The sequence below is a fragment of the Ochlerotatus camptorhynchus genome, unplaced genomic scaffold (genome assembly GCF_037179485.1).
Source record: "Ochlerotatus camptorhynchus isolate MF236.1 unplaced genomic scaffold, CSIRO-AGI_Acam_v1.1 ptg000372l, whole genome shotgun sequence".
In the NCBI taxonomy this organism is placed as follows: domain Eukaryota; kingdom Metazoa; phylum Arthropoda; class Insecta; order Diptera; family Culicidae; genus Ochlerotatus; species Ochlerotatus camptorhynchus.
Window position 1 is genome coordinate 1,402,413 of NW_027040860.1, and position 23,863 is coordinate 1,426,275.

Here is a 23,863-nt window from a genome sequence, read left to right on the forward strand (position 1 = left end):
CCATCCCCACCAGATGCAAGGACGTGGCCAGGACAGCTCTGGTCTGTTGGAGGGAAACACATCCTTTATCTAAGAGGTAGTAATTAATCACAAATTACTATCTAACAGCAACGGATGAGGATGCGCCTCCTTCTTAACAACAGTTTAGAGCTCGTACCACCTACGACATTGTGCAACCTGGTTTATGCTATGCTATGCTATGCTATGCTATTTCTATAAGTAATTTAGAGTAAATTTTCAAGGAAGTTTTAGGTAGAACTAGATAATTTATTAGCTAGAGAAAGTTCTGAAGAGGATAGACCGATACTTACGCTAGAGTACGGAAGTGTGAAAATTGACATGAAGTTGAAATTGAGCGATGGATTCCTAATTCGACAGCGCCTAGCTCATACATTAATGGATGAGGAGAGGAAATATCTCCTCAAATCCACAGTGCGCATTTGACTTGCTCATATACTGTCTACGACTGTGGAACTGTTTTAGCAACGTATATAACTACCTAAAGTCTCACTTTGCCGAAAGCATGTCCATGTGGTGGAGTGTTATAATGCAATTCTTCTTTACCTTGTTTCTCTCATCATTCTTTGCTCGACTGTTGAGCTGTTCAGTCCGTATTTTCGCTCGAGATCTCGTTTCGATTTTGTTTCATTTCGTTGCGCTGTGGAAGTGACGTCACCTTCTCACGTTCTGGCAAGTTTACTTGAACTTGCAAACACGAAACAAATGGTGCGTAAACGTGCCAATGAGACAGCAGCGGGCCCTTCAAAGAAGGTGCTAGTCAAGCCCAGCGCGTCGCACGATGACGCCGGAAAACGGGTACTGCAAGCCAACCAGTATGCAGTACTCCCGGAAGAAAATGGCGATGGTTACGCCGTTCCCATTACTAAAAGAGAGAGGATTCTCCCGCTTTTCACGCCGGTGAAGGATGTTGTCAAGTTAGTTGCTGTACTGGCAAAACACAAGCTGCTGCCTCGCTTCAAGCTTTGCAGCATCGGTACCAAAATCATGTGCTCCAGCCTGGAGGAGTACAAACAAATAGGATATTTCCTAATGGACAACAACGTGGACTTCTTCACGCATGATTTGCCATCGAGCAAGCCACTGAAGGTGGTTTTGTGTGGATTACCGTCGTTCGAGGCGGCTGCGGTAAAATCCGAGCTGGTGCGGCTTGGGCTCAAACCTGAGGCAGTGTACCAGATGAACTGGCGTTCCAAAAACAATACCAGCTTCCGTGACCAGTTTTTCCTGGTACACTTCACAAAGGGATCCACCAGTCTTGCGGCTCTGAGATCCAAAATCCAGGACCTGTTTCATGTCATCAGGTCCTATGGCCGTGGCAATAAAAACTGCCATATAAAGACAAATTGCGGCAAGTGTGCTGGAACTCACTCAACTGCGTCCTGTGAGCAAGTTGATGGCATCGAGCCAACGTGTGTCAACTGTGGTGGAAACCACCAAGCCTCCAATCGCGGATGTCCAAAGCGAGTGGAGTTCATTAATATCCGTCAGAAGGGTACAATCAACAACCAGTTCGGTCGCCTCCGTAATCATCGTTCGCCTCCTGTACTCACGGATCCTAGTAGCACGCTTGTGACAACTTCTATACAACTTATATCAGTCATAAACAAGTTGCTGCAACCTATTGTGAAGGAAATGTGCTACTCGGGGAAGTCCAGTGCCCTGCTCTCCAGCCCCGTCGACATGTTCCGAACCTAGCCCCGCTTCCGCTCAACAACCAACAAGCAAATCGTGCGAGTATCTAAATGGTTCCCAACAGTCGGACAGTTCAACATCCAATTCCAGGCTCATCCACCGCCTCTGGTTTATCATACGCTGGTGCTGTCTTCCTTCCCGACTTTCGGCTCGTAAGGCTTGACCGCGCCAGCTCCGGGGGGAGGTGGAGTGGCCATCGCTGCGAGACGGAACATCAGCTGCTGGCTACTACCAAGCTTCCAGCTGAAAAATATCGAAGCCGTCGGAGTTGAGGTGCGCACATCGCTTGGTCCAATCACCATCATCGTGGTCTACTGCCCCAAGCAAACCAGCATTAGGGACGGCTCGGCCGCAGACCTCCTAAGAGACATCATCAAGCTAACACGACGGCGAGAAAATTTCATCATCGCTGGCGACCTGAACGCCAAGCATCAAGCCTGGGGCAATAGTCGGTGAAATCAGAACGGCACAATCTTGTACAACGATCTGCAGGAAGCCCACTACAATATCTTGTGTCCGGACACTCCCACCCGGTTGAGTCGATCCGGAGCTCATGCCACCATCAACATCTTCATCAGCAACATTGACGTTAGCATCTCTCAACCTATCGCCTATCAGGAACTGAGCTCGGACCACTACCCGGCGGTGGCCGAAATAGGTTCCTCGGCCAATAGGTTTCAAGTTTCCCGGTGAAATTATCATCGTGTCAACTGGCAGCAGTATCAGCGCTGTGTGGACACAGATTACGACGTCCTACCGGAGTCGTTCGAAGAAGTCGATCAGTGTCTGCAAACCATCGAAGAGGCGATATCCCGTGCCAAGGAGCAACACGTACCCGCATCCAGACAGGTGAGTCATACTCTGAACCTTGACAGCCCAACCAAAGATCTTATCAGGCTCCGTAGCACCATTCGTAGGCAGTTCCAGCGTTCTGGGCTGCCCCACTTGAAGACCAATGTCAATAGGCTAACCAAAATTATCCAGGCCAGGATGGTGGAACTCAGAAATAACGATTTTGCCAACAAGATTCGCTCTCTCCCAGATTGTGCGAAACCATCGAGACCGATCCCTCCGCTTTCCTCTGTTGACCAAAACTTGGACCTATCCCTTCTCATAACTCCAGTTGAAAAGGCCAATGCTCTTGGCCAACATTTTGTGATTTCTCATAATCATGGCCAAACCATGGTGAGCCCCATGGGCCTGCCGTACTGGAGACAATGTCTAGAGTCGCTGACACCCCCGTAGTAGTGCATGATGATAGTAGAATATCGGCTGATGAGGTGATAGCAGCTTTTAGAAGCACTAAAAACATGAACGCTGCGGGTATGGATGGTGTAGTCAACATCGAGTTGAAAAACTTGAGTATTGACTTCTTCAACCATCTTACCCATATCTTCAACAAATGTTTGGAGCTTGGCTACTTCCCTGTAGGCTGAAAGTTAGCCAAAGTGATTCCAATACACAAGCCTGGCAAATATCCTACCAGTGCCAAAAGCTATCGCCCCATCAGCCTCTTCTCCTCCATCTCGATGCTATTCGAAAAGTTGATACTCAGCCGTCTGCTTAGGAAAGGCCACTCTACCATCCACCAACTCGCACGGGTTACTAATACCATCAAGCGGAATAAGTCCGTTTCCAATACATCTGCCATAGCATTGTTGAACGACGAGAAGGCGTTCGACAATGTCTGGCATGATGGTCTAGTGTACAAGCTGCATCGATACAACTTTCCTATCTACCTCGTGAAGATCATCAAAAACTACTTGATCTTAGCAGGTCTACTTGAACAATGTCGCCTCTGATATGTTCAACGTTGATGCAGGGGTCCCTCAGGGTAGCCTGCTTGGGCCTATCCTATTCAACATTTTCACGTCAGACGTTCCTCCCATGCCGGGTGGTGGTATCCTGTCAATGTTCGCAGATGACACCTCCATCATCTGTAAGGGTCAAGTGATCCGTGCTCTGGCGAGTAAACTACAATCAGGCCTGGATGTTCTGTCCGACTATTTCAAGAGCTGGAAGATTTGAATCAATGCAGCTATGCACCTCGACTCGATAGCAAATTGCTATTCCGATCCCATGTAGAAAAGATATTCACCAAGTGTAACATCTTGATCAGGTCGCTCTACCATCTGATAAACAGGAAGACCACCCTGTCCCTCAAAAACAAGCTTGCTGTCCACAAGCAGATAATTCTGCCAGCTATTGAGTATGGTATGCCAATCTGGGAGAATTGTGCTAAGTGCCACCACCTAAAGCTTCAGAGGATCCAAAACAAGATCCTCAGAATGATCCTAAATAGTCCACCGCGAACTCGTAATTCTGAGATTCACCACCTGGCCGGTCTTCAAACACTCGAGGAGGGAAAGACTTCCACGCTGGAAAGGTTCAGAGTCGCCTGTCTGCGATCAAACCACCAGATCATTCGTGATTTGGCAACCTAGTTTAAGTAGTTAGGTAGGTTCCTGTGCTCAAGTAGGTAGGTTATCAAAAACCTTGTTTCTCTCTTCATGACCAACGTAGTCATCTAAGAGAGAAGTGCCGTTCGGTGGTGTTGCGTGCAGCATTGTTGACGGTTACTCCCGCCTTGAGTTATTACATTCAATCAAAGTGTGTTGTTGTTTCGTACGTGAAGTTTTCGATTTGTAGAGTTGGGAGGAAATGCTACACTTCGGCAACGTGGGCCTTTAGGTAGTGATAAACGTCGCTATGACTATTCCACAGCCGCAGACAGTATATGAGCAAGTCAAGCATGCACGCTTTTGCCTCTGGATTTGAGGAAATTTCTCAAATCCCCTCATCTATCAATGTATGAGCCTAGGTAAGGCAGTGTGCTTTTGAATCGTATTGTCCCATTAATGGCCGTTCGTTCAATTACAACTTCTGTTCAATTTTCACACTGCCGCACTCTAGGGGAACTATCAATCTATCCTCTTCAGAACATTCTCTAGCTAATAAATTATCGCACTAATGCTTCATGATGATATAAGTATATCATGTCCTCCTAACTCTGAATCGTAAACATCACGTTTGAAGTAACAACACACTTTGATTGAAAGAAATTTTGGCTTCCGATAAAAGCTATTTATTTGTCAACTATACGCAATCGGCCGCGATTATAGTGCTGGCTAAAATTCAAAACTGTCGACATTCTATTACCAATTATCCAATCGGATCGTCGAAAGAAAGTCCCATAACTGCATTGCGGATGGAAAGACAATACCCATGCAGTTAATTACACAAAATGCCATCAATTGGCGATAACAATGAAATGCGGGAGCTACTTGCCTTACCCTGCCTGATTCCGGTCTCTTTGTTCGAACAAATCATCCAGGTGTGAAATGCTTGCAACAATAGAATGAAGAGTCTCAACTTCTTTGAATTCGAAACGGTTCAATCAGAAGGGTAATTTACCACCCACACCCACCAAGTTTGCTTGCTGCTGGTAAGTGCTTTGTAATGATATAGCATCTCATAGAAATGTGGGACAGTGTGTGTGTGTGTGTGCAGCAAATTTCACCACTACCCTCCCCATACAGCTAAATCCTATGTCGACCAGAGTGATGATGAAGATGATGAAGAAGTACTAATTGGCGATTCGGATAAATTTGATCGAATTATTCAACCGCGCTAATTTGGCGTAATTGGAGGAGTGCCGGATGTTCGTGTGGTGTTTCTCCGGGTGGATGTGTACTGCGGATGGTGAGGGTGTTGCCGGATACTCCCTTGCATTGATCTCCCGATGTATGTACCGCAAATGCTGGTAAAGTGTAATTCGTTTCAAATTGAACGGGTTTCATGGGCATCTGAATGGAGCTCTCTATATGCATGTAAAAGATTCGTTGTTTTCCGGCAAATGCATGTTTTGAAAACTGCGCAAAATGGGATTTGAGCATGGAACACGAAATAAGACAATGTTGAAGAAAACTAGCAGGCATGTTGAGCCTTCCATTCATTTTGGCTAAATGATGATATTTTGTATGTGTAAGTAACAAGAAAAGATTGTAATGTTTGTGTTTGACGCATAAAACCTGCAAATTTACCCTTGGCAGAGTCGCAATGAGCGATTTTCTAATCGCCTCTTCGCGAAGAGTGAAGAGCGAAGAGTGGGTGGGATAAATGACAAAATCGCTTATTGCGACACTCGTGTAGCAAAATTGGCAGGTATTATGTGTCAAACATAAACTTCATAGTCTTTTCTTGTTGCTTACACAAACAAAATATTACTATAATATCTTATTATTCCAATATTTAATAAAACATTTTTTTTATCCAAAATGAATGGATGGCACCCTTGTTGAGAGTGTAAATCATGCAAGGTATGCTATTGCATGTTACAATACAAACATGATGCGAAAATTTTGATTGTCAAAATGAGTATGGAAATCGAAGAAGACAATCATTTTTCGAGAAACCGGAGCATTTTTCCATAGGCCCTTTTAAAAATTAAGGCTCGATGCAAAATGATATTTTTGGTCATGAGGAAGGTTTTTGAATATTTTTGGCCATATCTTTAATTTCAAAGATTAATGGATTTGCGAATTCGTCTGGAATCGCTCAATAGGGACTTTACAGTAGCTACTTAATTTTCGACGAACATGCCTTCGGATTAAACTGGTGCTCTCTTTGCCCCATAGCACTGGCAATCTTGCCCAAATAAGTAGAAAATTGAGCCTGATAAATTTATTTATTCTTTGAAATGTTTTCTCGACTAAAAATGTATGATTGTTCTTCAAGCATAGGACTATAGGTCAGCCCTTAAAGCTACTGTAGGGTTATAGAAGAATTATTTTCTGGTCTAAATTGTGGAACTTTATAAGAGTTTCGGTTTGGGTGCCCCTCTTTCCCGTACATATTGATGTATTTTCTATCAATCAGACAAGTATTTTAATTTCCTTTGTTTATTTTAAAGAGCGCAGTAATTCATTGTTGACTGTCAGAATCCCAAAGGTATAAAGTGCATGGCGATGCTGTGAACAAGCACGCTCCTCGGAAAAGCGACAGGCGTGCTGTGTTTTAGCATCGCCACGCATTTTGCACCATTGGGGTTCTGTCAGTTAACTAAATTGTTAGCAACGAAGTCGCAACTTGTAACTCATCTAATAAATTCATAACTCTGAGCTCAACAACTACAGCATAGAAAACAGCATGAATTCATCAGCAGCTGATTCCATTTGTTCAAACGGTTCGAAATTGCCTCATTTAAATTTATTTATTTTTACATCGATCACCTACAATTACGATTTACAGTAGGTAAAAAAAAACATTCCCTACCACTTGTAACGAGCCAATTGTCTATCCATACTGACATTTTTTGAACTGTTATTTTAGATCCCAACAGGAACTTGACGTCTGCCCTAAACATTGTGATCATTTGCCAGATGCGCATTTACACACGAAAATATTTTCTAACCGTAAATTGAACCCGGTGCTTTACTGGTTAGACTTCCAGGAAGCTCAATATAGTTTGTTAAATTTGCCTGGGGGCGCATGATTAATTAACAAGCTACATTACAGTTTGCTGGCTCACACTTCATATAAAGTCTGTTCCAGTTAGTATTTGGCCGCTTCTTTTTAATTGCTGTAGCGCCTTTAGTTGTCGTAGCAAGAAACAATTGACAGCGTTTTGATCCGGAAGGATTGTTTATTTAGTAGTGAAAATTTCATCAGGATTCATATAGGGTGGGTGAGCCAGTAGTGGAGGTACTAAGCCAATTTATCAATTAAAAAATAAATATATGATGTACACACATTTGTTATACGTCAATCTACAGCTTTCAACCTCTATTTTGAAAGAAAAATATTACATTGTAATAAAATAGCATAAAATTTTAGAAAGATCGACCTACCAGTAGTTGTGGTAGTTGCTAACTTTGGTTCCTATAATAGTGGAATGCGTTGGTTTCTTATGGGTTCCACTATTATAGCGACACAACCGCAACTACAGGTACAAAGGAGTGAAAATCTTTTGGGTCACTTTTGGGCATATTTTAAGTTTGAAATATGCAAATATGCTATATTTTAGGAGAGCTACCGATGACAAATAATCTTATCAGGGTGCTCCTCACTATTCCGGCACAACCTCCATACCGCAATTAAATGTACACCACTATTACTGGAATACCTACACACTTGGAAATACCTAATCTTACACGTGACGGAATCCATCTTTGACACAAGGGATGAGACGTAAACAAACACGTCACGTTATGTTAAGTGCTCCGAGACTGAAAAGTTCAAAAGTACGTTTGATTGAGCTATTTTGACTCAATTGTATGTCAAAATTGACGCTCGTATATGTCAGTCAATTTTAGGGTACACACTCCCTACTTGTTCAAAAGATATCGAAGAAGGAACGTGACAGACGTGAACAAATTCTGCACATTCACGTGCAAAATCCAACGTGGTCAGGAGGAATGATTGCAAAGGCTCTCAAACTTCCAAAATCTACTGTAAATACCATACTTAAACGTTACCGAGAAACACTAACGTTGGATCGTGCAAAACAAAACAAACGTAAAAGTGGAACATATGACCGAAAACTACGAGCGAAGGTCATAAGGGCACTCCAAAAGAATCCTGGGATCTCCGGTTGTGATTTAGCGAAAAGAGTGCGGCACACAGTACAGTTCGGCGAATCTGTATGCGAGAATGTTTCCGGTTGTACCATGCCACCAGGCATCCCAACAGGACGCTGAAACAAAACCTGGTTGCCAAAAACCTAGCAAGGAAGCAAGTTCTGATTAAGTATAAAGGATGTATTTTGATGGACGATGAAACTTTTGTATTTTGATAGACGATGAAAAATTTTACTTTCTAAACGTAAGGGGCATGCTCCGGATAAATTCAAATTTCTCTTTGCAGATAAATTCACTCGCAAGTTGATGATTTGACAAGGCATCTGCAGTTGCGGAAAGAAAACAAAGGTTTTCATCACTGGAGCGACTATGAATGGGCCGAATGGTACTGGTACATGGTACAAGCAGAATAATGTCGATTTTATTGAGAAAAGTATCAATCCACTAAATTGTACAGATTTTCGTCCACTGAAAATTTTTGGGCAATTATCAAGCGCAAATTGAAAAAATGTGCCAAAACAATCAAAACACCATCTGATTTGGAGAAGTGGTGGAAAAGGATGGTAGATGAGGTTGACAGTACTACTGTGCAAAACATGATGAGAGGTATTCCGCGAAAAGTTCAAAAATTCATCCGAAAAGCTGACGAATAATTTTTGTTGTATGTTTCCCTTTAAGCTAAATGAAAATCATACAAAATGATACCTTTAGCGTTTTTGTGCTCTATTTCCTCATGGAGAAATGACCTATTTTGTGTGGCCAAATTCAAAATAGAACAGACTTTATTAGATAAATGTTGAACCATGATGATTCATGCTCATTTGAAGCATTACGTTTGTCCATGACTTTAATTTTTGTTTCAGTCGTTGCCGCGCAAACTGATTTTAAATTCATGATTTTCTTCTATGATCATAGGGTAAGTGACCCAGTAATGAGAAACCCACTCTTTTTCATTTGTATGAAATCAATTAAGCATTCCCCCTAGCATATCAACAATACAACTTCTTTTTTTCCTTGATTTGTTTTCCGTCGATTTTGTTTTCCGTGCTAAGCACCAATGCTACCGACGCCAGGAAGGCAGCTTCCACACCTGGACCCTACCTATCAACCCATCAACTCATGAACCGGGGACCAACGGCTTTACTTCCCTTCCGAAGGAAGACGTGATCAGAGATGTTATGCCTCAGAACATCCCGGCGGTGCCGACTGGGATTGAACCCAGGCCTGCTGGGGTGAGAGGTAATCACGCCACCAGCGCCGCCTAACAATACAACTAAAAAAATTGTTTCCGCCATGGATGAGAATGCATCAATGAAATGAAAAATTTTACTGTAAAACTGTCATTTTTCCATGGCCATCATGGAAAAATGACAGTTTTACAGTAAAATTTTTCATTTCATTGATGCATTCTCATCCATATATTTTTTTTTTAATTCGCATTTCAAGTTTATTGTTATTACATTGAAGCTTATTGTATGCTCTCAACTTGCTCATTGAGTGTTCTTGATGCACTTCCATAGTTATTAATTGAGAGCTTTCAATGCCAGTACCATTTTTGCATTTAGTATAATTGTGTGGCAAGCAGCGTTGGAAAAGTTCGCGATATTTCACGAAGTTCACCAAGAGAAAAGTTCGCGAGTCATAGTGAGTTTTCGCGAACTTTTCCATCACTGGTGGCAAGTACAATCATACTCTATGCCCAGGGAAGTCGAAAAATTTTCCAACCCGAACAATTCCTAGACCGGACTGGAAATCGAACCCAGCCACCTCCAGCATGGTCTTGCTTTGTAGCTGCGCCTTTACCGACTGAGCTAAGGGAGGCTTCCATCTATAGCAGTGGCATTCAGCCGTTTTTGTTCCATGTAACACTTGCTCACCACCGGTCCTTCTCCAACAACATACAGTCAAGATTCCTATAGTACGGATTCATTCTTGCCGGATTCCTATAGTACGGTTACACAGCAAAAAAATAATTTTGATATCACGTCAAAGTGGATGCACTACAATCATGTCGAAAATATGGTGTAATATTACTTGCTAAAAAGGACAAAGTTATCATTAATACAATGCATGAACTGACATTACGCTGCTTTACTGCATTTGTTTATTTATGTGGTCATAAAAATTACATGAAACTTTCGACATGATTGTAGTGCATCCACTTTGATGTGATATCAAAATATTTTTTTTGCTGTGTACCCCTGGATTCCTATAGTGCGGTCGATCCGGCATTAACGAATACACGTTGGGACCAAACACTGATTGTAGGGTAATTTGAAGAGATAACTTCCTGGTGTCTTCTGAACAGTTATTAAACAGAATATTTGCCACCTTTTGGGAACATTAAGCATCCGGAAAGTCACAAGTCTGGTCCTGTGGAAGGGTCGGAACATCCGTAAAAGTGGTCAATTCATGAAACTAATCCTAGAGCTCCGCGGTTTTTTCGAAACCGCTCATAGATGTTTTATCAGAATGAATTCGAAGTTGTGACCTGAATATGAACCCAGAGGACCACGGGATGGTCCACCGGAAGATCCGGAACATCCGTAAAAGTGGTCAATTCATGAATCTGATCCTAGAGCTCCGCGGTTTTTTCTAAACCACTCCTAGACATCTTATCAGAATGAATTCGGAGTTGTGACCTGAATATGAACCCAGAGGACCACGGGATGGTCCACCGGAAGATCCGGAACATCCGTAAAAGTGGTCAATTCATGAATCTGATCCTAGAGCTCAGCAGGTTTTTCGAAATCCCTCCTAGACGTCTTATCAGAATGAATTTGAAATTGTGAGTGGAATATGGACACTGGAGACCACGGGATGGTCCACCGGAAGATCCGGAACATCCGTAAAAGTGGTCAATTCATGAAACTATTCCTAGAACTTCTCGGTTTTTGCGAAACAACTTATAGACATCTTATCAGAATGAATTCGGCGTTGTGACCTGAATATGGCCTCTGTGGACCATGGGATGGTTAACCGGAAGATTCGGAACATCCGTAAAAGTGATCAATTCATGAAATTGATCCCAGAACTCCGCGGTTTTGTCGAAACAACTTATAGACATCTCATCAGAATGAACTCGGAGTTGTGACCTGAATATGGATACTGGGGACCACGGGATGGTTCACTGGAAGATCCGGAACATCTGTTAAAGTTGTCAATTCATGAAACCGATCCTAGAATTCCGTGGTTTTGTCGAAACCACTTATAGGCGTCTTATCAGAATGAATTCAGAGTTTTGAATGGAATATGGACTCTGGGGACTATGCTATGGTCTTCCGGAAGATCCGGAACATCCGTAAAAGTGGTCAATTCACGAAACAGATTCTAGAGCTCCGCGCTCAATTCGAACCCACTCATAGACTGGTCCATAATTGAAATTGATCCTAGAGCTCCACGGTTTTTTTTCGAAACCACTCATAGACGTCTTATCAATATGAATTAGGAGTTGTGACCAGAAAATGGATGCTGGGGGTCACGGGATGGTTTACTAAAAGATCCGGAACATCCGAAAAGTGATCGATTCATGAAACCGATCCTAGAACTCCGTGGTGTATTTGAAACCAGTCATAAACATCGTATCATAATGAATTCGGAGTTGTGTTTGGAATATGGACTCTGGAGACTACGGGATGGTCCTTTGGAAGATCCTGAACATCCGTAAAAGTGGTCAATGCTTGAAAATGTCCTAGAGCTCTGCGGTTTTTTTTTTTTTTGAAACCCTTAATTCAGAGTTGTGACCAGTAAATGGACGTAAAGTATACCATAGTACAATCTGTTAAATATGTTTACTATTTCAATTGCTAAAAAAATATCAAATTCTCCAAAAAGTGCACAATCCAATGGTCTCTTCAATATTTAGATGGTTATAAGTAGTATGGGTTCTCTTCACCTTTCTAAGTAGATGATCACGGTAACCCCTATACTAGGTAAGTATTTTTCTAAGTAGATGATTGATAAACTTTACATCCGATCCCTTGTGATTGTAAAGATTGTGGCCATGTGTATAGTGCGATCTTGTATTTTTTTATTCAAAAATCAAAAAATATGTGCAATAACTTAGAATCTCGTTTCTAGCGTGTACAATTGGTTTAAAAAATCGACAAAATTGGTAACGTGGACACTAAAAGAAGGTACCGTAAAATGTAGGTAACTTTGAAAGAAGAATATAATGATTAAATTTACCTTCTGCAATATTTACCAATTGGAAACATTAGTTCTATTTTGTAGCTTACGGTATACCCTTTGATATGCTATGGAGTTTTTGTATAGTTTGTGTAACATGTTTTACAAATATGTGAATTTTTTTTTATGGTTTTCATTTGTTTTAAAAGACACTCAAACACTCACTTATACATTTTGATGTGATAAATAAAACGTATGACAACTATAACAACATAAAAGATAGTATCTCGTTAACTTGTAACTCCAAAGAAAAATCTACAAGAAGTCAAAAGAAAGAAGTCCAAGAAATCCAAAGAATAATCTTCAAAAAATCAGTTAAAAGTGCCTAGATGCTACTAAAATGCTTAAATACCACCTAGAAATCATCCATGAAAATATATAGAAAAATCATACCAATGAGTGGTTCTAAGAAAACCACACAGTGCTGAGATCAGTTCCATGAATAAAACATTTTAACGGACGTTCTGGATATTCCGGAACACCATCCCATGGACCCATTTTCCAGTAACAACTCCAAATTTATAGTGATGAGACGTCTATGATTCCATGGTCTCAAGGGTCTATTTTCCGATCACAACTACGAATTCATATTTATAAGACGTCTATGAGTGTTTTCAAATAAAAAAAACACCGAGCCCTAGGATCAGTTTCACGAATTGTTAACTTTTACGGATGTTTCGGATCTTTCGGAGGGTCCGCTGGTCCCCAGGGTTAATTTTCTGGCAATGACTACAAATGAATTAATTAGACGCCAATGCGTAGTTTTGATAAAAAAAAATGTGGAGCTCTAGGCTCACTTTCATGAATTAAACACTTTTACGGCAGTTCCGGATCTTCCTGGTAGACCATCTCGTGGAACCAAGGGTTCTTTTTCTGGTCACAACTCCCATTTTGTTCTGATACGACATCTATGAGGGGTTTCTAAAAATCGAAAAAGCTCTAGGATCAGCTTTATGAATGAACCATTTTAACGGATGATCCGGATCCTTTGGAAGGCCATTCCGTGGTCCCTATGGTCAATTTTCCGAACACAACTCCCTCATAATGATAAGACGTCAATAAGCTGTTTTGAAAAAAAAAAATTAATCAGTTTCATGAATTGAACACTTTTACGGATGTTCCGGATCTTCCGGTGAACCAATCCGTGTTTTCTACGATTAATATTCCGGTCACAACTCATAACATTCTAATAGGACGTCTTTAAGAGATTTCGAAAAAACCGCGGAGCTCTAGGATCAGTTTCATGGATTTACCACTTTTAAGGATGTTCCGAATCTGCCGGAGGACCATAACGTGGTCCCCAGGGTTCATATTACAGTCACAACTCCAAATTCATTCTACATAGTCGTCAATGAGAGGTTTCGAAAAAACCGCGGAGCTCTAGGATTAGTTTCATGAATTGACCACTTTTACGAATGTTTCGGGTCCTCCGGAGGATCAGGCTCTTGACGTTCCGGATGCTAAATGTTCCCAAAAGGTGGCAAATATTCTGTTTAATAACTTTTCAGAAGACACCAGGAAGTTATCTCTTCAAATTACCCTACAATAAGAGTTTGTCCCCAATTAGCTCTAATCCCATATGCTACGTATGCTACATGTTAATGCCGGTTCCTATAGTGCGGTCCCTATTAACCGTACTATAGGAATCTTGACTGTAGTTAGAATGTTAAATACATGACACATAAGACTAACACATGTTACAGTATATATATATATATATAAACAGCAATTCCATAGAAAAAAGTTATAGTGAGTCTCAGATTTCATGAAAATTGGTATAGTTCTTCCTTATCAAAAAATATTAGACTCGTATTTTTTAATTCCACCATTCGGGTGACCATTTCCGTGTTAGGGTGGCCCAAAAAATCTATTTTTTCACAAATGCCTTTTTTCAAAAATTCATAACTTCTGAACCTCTTGACAGATTTTTACGATTGACCCTTCAAATGAAAGATGTTTTAATTTTATTTTAAGAAAAACTATGAAACACTCAGAGATATCTGATTTTGTAGGAAAAAAATCGTTACAAATGCTGTTTCTTGATTTTCACTGCGAGGGTCTTCAACAACTTCTTATTTCGATGGAGACGCATTGTGAACTACCTTGCGTCTTCATCGTTTCCATGCACGTGTGGTGTATATTTTGCGGAAAAATGATTTTTTTATTTAAAAAAAAATGTATCTCCAAAACTACTTCTCTGCCATCGCTAATTTTTTGATATGTTATGAAAAGTTAAATGATCTATCAATTAAAAATACTAAAATAAGAAGATGTTCAAGACCCTCGCAGTTAAAATCAAGAAATAGCATTTGTAGCGTATTTTTTTCATCCAAAATCAAATATCGCTGTGCGTTTCATAATTTTTCTTAAAACTACATTATCACTCTGAACACGATGCCTCCAGTAAAATGTGTAACGGCGAATTGGCAATGTTTGAAAAATCATTGCTCAGCAATTTATCAATAGATTTTGAATTTATTGAAATCGAATAAATCTTTAAAGTTTAAAGGTTCTAATGGCAGCAATAGATTTTAAATTCGTCAATAAATAGCTGAGTTATGATTTTACAAACATAGCAAGTTTTCCGTTACAGATTTTACCAGAGGCATCGTGTTCGGAGTGTTAAAACATCTTTCATTTAAAGGGTCAATCGTAAAAATCGGTCAAGAGGTTCAGAAGTTATGAATTTAAATAAAGGCATTTTTGAAAAAAAAAATTCGATCCACTTTAACACGGAAATGGTCACCCTAATGCCGGAATAATTTGATTTGATAAGATAAGATTGAACAGACCTAAGCTCAGCCCACCTTTTGCCATATTTGTCGTACGTATCGTAAGATTTGATAAAGAGTAAAAATGAGATATTGTTAAAAGCCGGCGCCGGTGGTGTAGTGGTAAGCGTGACTGCTTTCTAACACCCCAGTGGGTCTGGGTTCAATCCCAGCCGAGGTCGGTGGGATTTTTCTGAGGCATAAAAATCTCTGGTCACGTCTTCCTTCGGAAGGGAAGTAAAGCCATTGGTCCCGGTCCATGTGTGTTGTGAATGGGTGCGATATCCTACGCAGGTGTGGAAGCTGCCTTCCTGCACATTCGGTTGCCGTCAATGGATGGCAATCGATGTCAGTCGGTGATTGGCACTAGATTGCGGAACAGAGACCGACGTTACATAAAAGGAAAAAAAAACAGATATTGTTAAAAATAAATAACTGTATCGGCCAATGGATTTTTAACTCGTCCTCACACATTAAAACGCCATTGAATTCACTTCGGCCAATCGTATGAAGATTAAAATTGATTAGGTTCGAGCGCTTTTTTTGTTTTTGAAAATATTGGGTGCAAACATTCATATCACGCGTTCTTATTGACTTCGTTCGGTTACTTTTTAACTAAAGTAACGTATCAAACGCATAATTGACCTGTTAACGCCAAAATCATGGATTTATTTGATGATTGGGCCGAAGTAGCTGTCTACCCTATTCCTTCAAAAATGTTGTCAACATTTCCTACTAACAACTTGTTATATTTTCTCAAGCACAGGCACAATATATACTTATTGATCCGCAACTATAGGTGAAAAGACCACTTATTTTTATTATCAAGCAAGTGCACTAAATTTATTTTGCAAATTTGAATTTGGGTTCAAATTGACAACCTTTTCATTGTTGACACAGACGAAGGTTTAGAGAAAAGGCTGTTGAGCCAAGTGCCAATGCAGATCCCATCATACGAAAGGCCTATCAATGCTCAGTCAGCGAACCCGTTACCATGTGACAACATTTAGAATTAACGTCCCTCATTCATCTCCGTATGCATAATTACCTCCATTTACAATGGCGCACCAATCCCAGGCTGCCAATATTCAACATGTTACGGCATAATTAAGTCAGACCATTCAATTATGTTTGGCTGTGAGTATGATGCTTGCTTGCTCACCACATAGCACCGTGCCGAACCACGCCATTACGGACGGTTCCCATCAAGTTGAACTTCCGGGGATGCTGACCGAAAACGGCTATGCCACAGTGTTGTGGCCCTATTAAGTGGATTAAATTCAAAATTTACGGTACCATAATCCTAGCCTAATGTTCCTCCTTTCGTGGGGGAAGGGGAATATAGGAGAGAGGATAGCGCTCAACCATAATGAGTTGGCGAATCGGATTTACTCACGTTGATAGTTTTAGATGGACCAGCACCCGTCATTTTCATTAATGTGTATTTGTGTTAGTGCGTAAGCGTACTCCACAAGAACTTTTCGCCGTTATGGCCGTGGCTTTCCTGGCTGGTACTGAACATGGCAAATGAAATATGAATGTTAATTTTTGAAACATGAATATGATAATGGCAACAAGTTACTTGACAAATCGGAATATATTTATGTTGATTGCCATGAATATTCAATTTGTGAAACAGGAAAAAACGGCAGTCACTTCGTGCACGGAGATTGTTGAACATGATCGAGCACCCAGTACCTTTTGGACCGGTTGGCTGTTCGAACTGAATGTATTCATGTGGATGGATAAATCTAATCGAAATTTATCATGTATCATAGATTCGAAGATGTAATAAAGGCATTCATTTTTTGCTTTTGTTTTAATCTTGTTTTTCTCTTGTCGTCGGTCTCTGTCTGCAACTCATTGAATTTGGGAGTTATTTTACCACAAATTATTGGGAATAATATTTAATAAAAGTGTCTTTTGTTACTTCATACGTGAAGTAAACGATTTTCAGTGACGGGAGGAAATGCTATACTTATATCATCATGAGGCTTGAGTGCGATAATTTACTCGATATAGTATATATAGGATACTAGAATTTAGTTCCTTACGGCAGGTTCAGTGAGGGTAAGGGCGCTTTTTGCCAGGTTGATCGAGGCAGATTTCATTTGTGAGTAAATGATGACACTGGACATTGTTCTGTGCAATTCATGTTAACCACATGTAGTTCCATGTAGTTCCAAAGAGCCTGAATGGAATGTGGCACTTGCGAAGATCACTTGACGATACGAGATGACCTAACATTTATAATATTTCTATAAAACACAAATTTTTTTTTTTTATAATTACTTTATTTGTACAGGCTCAATCGAATAAACTTTACAGAGCCGAGTTATCCTTTGCGTTATACATTATTACTGTCTTAATTTAAAGTTAAAGGAACTGGACCGAGTACTCGCGGTTGTCTCGAGGTTAGTGGAGATTTACAATTTTTTGGATGGGAAAAGGGAAGAAGGAGGTTTGAAATGTGGTTTACGATACAACTATTTAATTAATCCTAAAGCATGAAATTATTTCTATTCATCTTGAAAACAAACATTGAAAAAAAAAACCCACACGTACAAAATACAAACTAAGCACAAGGTTAATCAAACTTACAATCTAAGGTTAATATCCTTAAAGTAAACAAATATGAGTTTCATAAACTCCAGATCGCGTCTAGCCAAAATATCCCGAACTGGAACATTAGGTTGTCTACCTCGAGCCCGAAGGGAATCATAAAAATGTGATCTGACTCCACGATACTCCGCACAAGACCAAAGGATGTGATCAGCGTCCTGGTAACCTTGTCCACATTCACAGAAATTGCTGTCTCCCAACCCCACACGGAACAAGTGAGCGTTTAGACAATAGTGATTGGACATGAGACGAGACATCACGCGTATAAAGTCTCGACTCAAGTCCAACCCTTTGAACCATGCAAACTTCGACACCTTAGGGATAATTGAATGTAGCCATCGTCCCAAGCTCCCTTCACTCCATTGATGTTGCCAGCTAACGAGCGACTGCTGACGATAAATAGAGAAAAATTCACTATAGGCGATCTGTCGATCATAAATGTCGCCTTCCATAGCGCCCACCTTCGCAAGTGAATCCGCCTTCTCATTGCCCAAAATTGAGCAATGCGAAGGGACCCACGCGAAGGTGATGATGAAAGAGCGCACGGATAAAGTAGGGTAGGATGGTGCAAAACGCACCGTTTAAGCAAAATCGTCAATTGCTGGCGTATGGAAGCTAAAATCAAGAAGAAAGTAATGGTGTTTGGTTCATTACCATGTTTTCTACGAAGATCAAGTGATTTCGAACTATAGAACGATGCATTTTCATGATTTTCAAGGTATTTTATAAAATGGTTCCAATATGATAGCGGGGCAAAACCCCTGATTCATGGTGATCTGACGCCTGATGATTATTCCTTTATGTTACATCAGAAATAAGGTCGCAATAGAGTGTTAAGCTGTGATTTATTAAGTAAAACATCTAAAAAAATACGAAAAGTGAATTAGTTCAATTTTTGCGATATATGCTGTTAAAAGCTTAATTTGAAGTCGACGATTTTAACAACTGTATCATATTTTGCACAAAATGCTATTTTCTAAGGGAATCAGTAGGTCAAAATATGATTTTATGATCAAGAATCAATTGTGAAACCTCTAGTTGAAAACAAACACAATCCGTTACCCGGAAAATGCATCTGAGGAAAAGTTATCGTTGTTTTTCTATAAGTGGGCATTTTACCCCAGGGGTGCATTATGGGCTGTTCTCCCTTACTAAGCAGTTCTCGTATTTTCAAGAGAAAATACGAGAAGTGCTTTACCGGCCTAATGGAACGGATAGCCTCGACAGAACTGAGACTATCCGTAAAAATAAAGTAGTGGTCTGGAAGAAGTGAAGCAATAGTTTCCAAGGTGTAGTGAATTGCTGCCAGTTCAGCCACATACACAGAACAAGGAGCTTCAAGTTTTCGAGAGGCGCTATGAAATTCATTAAATACACCAAAACCAGCGGACTCCTCTATTAGAGATCCATCTGTGAAAAACGTTCTTGCAGAATCAACATGGCCAAACTTTGCAGCGTATAATGACGGAGCAATCATAGGACGATGATGCTCTGGAATTCCGCGGATTTCCTGCGTCATAGATAAATCAAAATTCACTGAATTGCCGAAATCGGAGAAGATTACACGATTGGGAATATTTCTTGAAGGGCTGACATCCTGTGTTAAATATAGGTAGTACAAAGTCATAAAACATGTTTGAGGATTTAGCTCCAGAAGCTTCTCAAAATTTTCGATCACCAGTGGGTTCATTACTTCGCAACGGGTGAGGAGCCTAAGAGATAACTCTGAAAAACGGACGGATAGTGGCAACATGCCCGCCAGCACTTCGAGACTCATAGTATGAGTCGAGTGCATGCATCCTAACGCGATACGAAGACAACGATACTGGATCCGTTCCAGCTTGATGATGTGCGTTTTAGCTGCCGACTGGAAGCAAAAACTACCGTACTCTAAAACCGATAAAATCGTTGTCCGGTACAACGTCAGAAGATCTTGTGGATGGGCTCCCCACCACGTTCCGGTAATTGATCGAAGGAAATTGATCCTTAGTTGGCATTTTCGTCTCAGATACTCAATGTGGGATCTCCAGGTGCATTTGGAATCGAACCAGACCCCGAGATATTTAAAAGACATGGAATGAGTGATCGGTTTACCCAAAAGTTGAAGCTTCGGTTGTGCTGGGCTATGCTTCCTAGAAAAAACGACCAACTCTGTTTTCTCCGAGGAGAATTCGATACCTAGCTGAATAGCCCAAGTAGACAAATTGTCCAAGGTATCCTGTAAAAGTCCTTGCAGGTCAACCTCTTTTGGCCCTGTGATAGACACTACGTCGTCATCTGCAAGTTGTCTCAACGTGCAATTGTCACTAAGACAGACATCAATTTCTCTAACGTAGAAATTGTACAAAAGGGGGCTTAAACATGAGCCTTGGGGGAGACCCATGTAGCTAAATCGAAAAGCTGTAGAGTTTCCATGAGAAAAGCTCATATGTTTTTCTGACAGCAAATTGTACAAAAAATTATTCATTAATGGAGACAATCCACAAGCGTGGAGTTTCTCTGAAAGAACTTCAACGGATACTGAATCAAAAGCCCCCTTGATATCCAAGAACACAGAAGCCATTTGCTCTTTCTTAGCAAAAGCCAACTGAATTTCCGAGGAAAGCAACGCGAGACAGTCGTTCGTTCCCTTACCCCTACGGAAACCAAATTGAGTATCTGAAAGAAGGTGGTTCGTCTCAACCCATTTGTCGAGGCGAAAAAGGATCATTTTCTCCATCAATTTCCGAATACACGACAGCATCGCGATGGGCCGATACGAATTGTGATCCGACGCGGGTTTATCAGGCTTTTTAATGGCTATCACCCTCACTCGTCTCCAATCGTCGGGAACAATATTGAGCTCCAGGAACTGATTGTACAAGTTCAACATGCGCCTCTTAGCGACGTCTGGGAGGTTTTTCAGCAAGTTGAACTTGATTCTATCAGATCCCGGGGCAGAATTGCCACACGAAAGGAGAGCGAGTGAAAGTTCCACCATTGAAAAAGGCTGACTGATTTCGTCAACCGAATTCGCGGTTTCGCGAGGAATCAACTGCGACGGCACGGAATCCGGACACACTTTTCGCGCGAATTTAAGAATCCATTGATCCGAGCATTCCTCGCTTTCGTTGTTAGTAGACCGGTTACGCATTCTTCGCGCCGTACTCCAAAGCGTATTCATAGACGTTTCGCGCGACAATCCGTCTACAAACTGCCGCCAGTAACCCCGTTTTTTGGCCTTGATGAGGCTCTTGAGTTCGCGTTCAAGAGATGTGTATGCGTTGAAATGCTCGCGTGTTCCGCGTTTCCGAAAAAGTTTAAACGCGTCGGACTTTTTACGGTAAACCTCCGTGCATTGTTGATCCCACCAGAGCGATGGTGTTTTCTTACGGATTGACGATCGCGGCACCGGTCGTGTTTGAGCTTGAAGTGCGCTGTCGACGATGAGATTAGAGAGGAAATTATATTCCTCCAACGGCGGAAGCTCTTCCACTGACGATGCTGTATCGTCTATCTCGGATTGGAACTTAGTCCAATCGATGTTACGGGTTAGATCATACGCGACGTTAACGGATTCTGACGAGTTGAACCCACTGGCAATCGAAATTTTGATCGGCAGATGATCACTACCGTGCGGATCCTGGATTACATGCCAAGTGCAATCCAACGATAGTGAATTGGAGCAAAAGGTGAGGTCTAATCTGCTACCATTCGAGGATGGACCAGCCAAACGTGTTACTTCTCCATTGTTAAGGATTGTCATGTTGAAGTTGTCGCAGAGATCATAAATCAAAGTAGAACGGTTATCATCGTACAGCTCCCCCCAGCCTGTACCGTGGGAGTTAAAATCTCCCATGATCAACCATGGAGCGGGAAGTACCGCACATATGTCGAAAAGTTGTTTGCGATTAACAGAGACTCTAGGAGCAATATATACAGAAGCAATACAAAGGCTCTTACCTTTAATGGTAGCCTGACATGCGACAACTTCAATACCGGGGAATTCGGGAAGATTCACTCTATAGAAGGAATGGCACTTTTTGATCCCCAAAAGTACCCCTCCTCCACGTGAATCCGCACGATCCAATCGAATAATGTTAAAATCAAAAAAAGGGAGATCAATTTCTGAAGAGAGCCATGTTTCACAGAGGGCAAATGCATCGCAATTATTGTTATGGACTAAATACTTGAACGAATCTAATTTCGGAATAAGACTTCGACAATTCCACTGTAGAACAGTGATCAAATCCCCGACCTCGTTTGGAAAATTATCCATCGAAAGAGATGATAGCTGCAAGAAGGGGCCATTTTGAAGTCAATTGCTTCAAGAAGGATTTCACAGTCGGAAGCAATGTGAGGACAATGCTTTTCAGAGGATCAGAAATGTTGAGGTATTTGAGAATACCGTCCACAATGTCATCAAATGAGAACAGCCCAGATGAAGAAGGGGTTTCTGTTCTTAAAATTGGGGCATCAGGGGTTTTGGATGTCCCCGGAAGAGGTGGAAAATCCTGGGTATAATCAGTTCTGCGGAATCCAGGAGGAGTAGAAGTCTCCTTTTTTCCACCACTCCTTGATTTGGGCAAGCTGATTTGGGGTTCTTGATCTGCAACTTTCCGCGAACGGATGCGTTTTCGTTTCCGGGCAGAACCTTCCGGAAAACTGAAAGAAACTCCCTCCTCAGCCAAGTCAGAGCCAGACTCGTCATCTGACAAAAGAGCGAAGGGATTTGTTTCGTTGGTCGATGGCTTGGCTGTCTTAAGCATTTCTGCAAAAGACCGCCTGGAACGTTCCTTAAGGGAGCGTTTCATTTTGTCCCCAAGCTGTTTGTACGCCGGGCACGACGAGAGAGCATGAGGAGGAGTTCCATTGCAGTACACGCATTTTGGTGCAGTAGCTGCGCAGGCGCCATCCTCATGCTTCTCCCCGCATGTGGAGCAGCGTGCCTTGTTGCCGCAGTGGGAGGCCGTATGTCCCAACCGCTTACAATTCTGGCAGTTCATGACCCGAGGTACAAACAACCGCACAGGAAGACGGAGTTTTCCCAGCTCGATGTATTGAGGAAGGGCAGATCCAGAAAAGGTCACCCGAAACGAGTCTGTGGGGGTAAAACTCTTTTTACCCTCGCTGAGCGATACTGACTTCATTCTATGAACGGCCAGTATCTTTACCGGAGGAAGCAAGGGGTTTTTGAATCGGCCAACCGCTTGCTTCTCCAGTATCTCGGGGTTCAGGCTCGCCTCAGTGACCACGCCTTCGATCTCCACATCAGAGGCTGGAATGTACACCCTATATTCCAGTGTGAAAAACTGGGAAACAGCAATTTCATTGGCCTGTTTCAGGTTAGCGACGGTCACACGAAGTTTGTTGTGCCTAACCTTCGTTATTTCGGTCACGGCAGAGAATCGCTTTGTCAGATCATCAGATATCTGAACAACATTCAAGGGTTTGTTTTTGGGCTGAAAATAGACAACCCATGGGCCAGTCGAGTCATTCGGGTAGGCCCGCAATCTGGTGCTTTTCTCATCCTGCCCATTGACAGACTGAGACGACGAACCAGGGATGACATCATCATTTTTCTTAGATGAATGGTCATCCATGTCGTCTTCTGACAAAACATCCATTTTGTTCAACTAGTGGGAGCGCAAAACGCTCTCCCACTGAACGCACAGACACAATACACAGAAAACACTACAAACACAGAAATACAAAATGAAAATTTAACTAACGGGGGAGGAAAAGAAACAAGAAAAAAACAAAAACTTATCTGATAATCCTATACTACTACCACCGAGCGTTATATGTGTAGGCGTTTACACAGATGGCTGGAAGAGACGCGCTGCGTGGATGACCTTCGCTGTGGTGCACTTGATCGAGGCGCGGTACTCAGCGCACACAGGCGCACGATGATTGATGAACGATGTAGATGTAGAAACGGGTGCTCACACTCGATGATGATGATACGTAAGCGGGTATGCGTGAGCGCGTATGCGTGACCACGCAACGATG

At 41.6% G+C, this 23,863-nt stretch overlaps 1 protein-coding gene across 1 annotated transcript in view; it reads right to left on the reverse strand.

Moving 5' to 3' along the window:
* Positions 1–23,863, reverse strand: part of LOC135710239 (neural-cadherin-like) — a 1,396,020-nt gene that overhangs the window by 1,353,053 nt on the left and 19,104 nt on the right. The gene's annotated exons all lie outside the window — the stretch shown is intronic.